Below are 3027 nucleotides of genomic sequence, written 5' to 3'. Positions count from 1 at the left end.
ATCCGGACATGATTGTAGGTCCGAAGCGCCTAGCCTAAGCCTTGGGTGTTGGAACTCGAGGTGGGGGGAGGATTCGATTGACCGCGAGAGGAAGGAGACAGGCCTAGGCCTCTTTATAAAGGGGACGAATATCAAGCGTCCTCCGCATGGCCGTTTGGGACTTGCCTAAATCGAGGAGTCATACCAACGGGCACGATTGGGTTACCTATACCCGTATTGATGAGAATCCCGTGAAAAAAGGGACACGATCTCTGCTTCGACAGGACGTGCCAATAAAAACCACCTCGCAACACGTGTAGTGACAGGCTTGGAAAAACGGTTCGTCATGACCAGACCACGGCAATACGTCACATTATGAAAAGCGGTCGGCAGATTGGATTTGTGGAAATATTATTCTCTCTACGGTGGTATGTGGAATTTGTTTTGCAGAGCCGAACACTATCCTTGTGTTCAAAATCTTCTATGGAGTATTCGGAGGAGGAACCCGCCTTGCAATGCCGAAGACAATCTGCGCGCCGGACTCATCGTCATTGAAGCCTGGTTCAGGGGCTACTGAGGGAGTCCTGGATTAGGGGGTCCTCGGATAGCCGGACTATATCCTTTGGCCGGACTGTTGGACTATGAAGATACAAGATTGAAGACTTCGTCCCGTGTCCGGATGGGACTCTCCTTGGCGTGGAAGGCAAGCTTGGCGATACGGATATGTAGATCTCCTCCCTTGTAACCGACTCTGTGTAACCCTAGCCCCATCCGGTGTCTATATAAACCGGAGGGTTTAGTCCATAGGACAACAACAATCATACCATAGGCTAGCTTCTAGGGTTTAGCCTCTACGATCTCGTGGTAGATCAACTCTTGTAATACTCATATCATCAAGATCAATCAAGCAGGAAGTAGGGTATTACCTCCATCGAGAGGGCCCGAACCTGGGTAAACATTGTGTCCCCCGCCTCCTGTTACCATCCGCCTTAGACGCACAGTTCGGGACCCCCTACCCGAGATCCGCCGGTTTTGACACCGACAGCTGGGAGTTAATCTCCCGGATGACGCGGTCGTTGACAGAATCCTTCAGTCGCTCCCACCTAGCTACAAGAGTTTCATGATGAATTTCAATATGCAGGGGATGGAGAAAACCATTCCTGAGGTACATTCAATGCTGAAATCAGCGGAGGTGGAGATCAAAAAGGAACATCAAGTGTTGATGGTCAATAAAACCACTAGTTTCAAGAAAGGCAAGGGTAAGAAGAACTTCAAGAAGGACGACAAGGGAGTTGCTGCACCCGGTAAGCCAGTTGCCGGGAAGAAGCCAAAGAATGGACCCAAGCCCGAGACTCAGTGCTTTTATTGCAAGGGAAACAGTCACTGGAAGCAGAACTGCCCCAAGTACTTAGCGGATAAGAAGGCCGGCAATACCAAAGGTATATGTGATATACATGTTATTGATGTGTACCTTACCAGCACTCGTAGTAGCTCCTGGGTATTTGATACCGGTGCAGTTGCTCATATTTGTAACTCAAAATAGGAGCTGCGGAATAAGCGGAGACTGGCGAAGGACGAGGTGACGATGCACGTCGGGAATGGTTCCAAGGTTGATGTGATCGCCGTCGGCACGCTACCTCTACATTTACCTACGGGATTAGTTTTAAATCTCAATAATTGTTATTTAGTGCCAGCTTTGAGCATGAACATTGTATCTGGATCTCGTTTAATGCGAGATGGCTACTCATTTAAATCTGAGAATAATGGTTGTTCTATTTATATGAAAGATTGTTTTATGGTCATGCCCCGCTGGTCAATGGTTTATTCTTATTGAATCTCGAACGTGATGTTACACATATTCATAGTGTGAATGCCAAAAGATGTAAGGTTGATAATGATAGTCCCACATACTTGTGGCACTGCCGCCTTGGTCACATTGGTGTCAAACGCATGAAGAAACTCCATGCAGATGGACTTTTGGAGTCTCTTGATTATGAATCATTTGACACGTGCGAACCATGCCTCATGGGCAAAATGACCAAGACTCCGTTCTCCGGAACAATGGAGCGAGCAACCAACTTATTAGAAATCATACATACTGATGTGTGCGGTCCAATGAGTGTTGAGGCTCGCAGTGGTTATCGTTATGTTCTCACCCTCACTGATGACTTAAGTAGATATGGGTATATCTACTTAATGAAACACAAGTCTGAGACCTTTGAAAAGTTCAAGGAATTTCAGAGTGAGGTTGAGAATCAACGTGACAGGAAAATAAAGTTCTTACGATCAGATCGTGGAGGGGAATATTTGAGTCACGAATTTGGCACGCACTTAAGGAAATGTGGAATTGTTTCACAACTCACGCCGCCTGGAACACCTCACCGTAATGGTGTGTCCGAACGTCGTAATCGCACTCTATTGGATATGGTGCGATCTATGATGTCTCTTACCGATCTACCGCTATCATTTTGGGGTTATGCTATAGAGACTGCCGCATTCACTTTAAATAGGGCTCCGTCGAAATCCGTTGAGATGACATCGTATGAATTATGGTTTGGGAAGAAACCTAAGCTGTCGTTTCTGAAAGTTTGGGGATGCGATGCTTATGTCAAGAAACTTCAACCTGAAAAGCTCAAACCCAAATCGGAAAAATGTGTCTTCATAGGATACCCTAAGGAAACTATTGGGTATACCTTCTACCTCAGATCCGAAGGCAAGATCTTTGTTGCCAAGAATGGATCCTTTCTAGAGAAAGAGTTTCTCTCGAAAGAAGTAAGTGGGAGGAAAGTAGAACTTGATGAGGTATTGCCTCTTGAACCGGAGAGTAGCGCAGCTCAAGAAAATGTTTCTGTGGTGCCTGCACTGACTAGAGAGGAAGTTAATGATGATGATCATGAAACTTCAGATCAAGTTGCTATTGAACTTCGTAGGTCCACAAGGACACGTTCCGCACTAGAATGGTACGGAAACCCTGTTCTGGAAATCATGTTGTTAGACAATGGTGAACCTTCGAACTATGAAGAAGCGATGGCGGACCCAGATTCCGAC

Source organism: Triticum aestivum, chromosome 5D (assembly GCF_018294505.1).
Source record: "Triticum aestivum cultivar Chinese Spring chromosome 5D, IWGSC CS RefSeq v2.1, whole genome shotgun sequence".
NCBI classification, from domain to species: Eukaryota; Viridiplantae; Streptophyta; class Magnoliopsida; order Poales; family Poaceae; genus Triticum; species Triticum aestivum.
The sequence above is the reverse complement of the archived record's forward strand: the minus strand, read 5'-3'. Positions refer to the sequence as shown.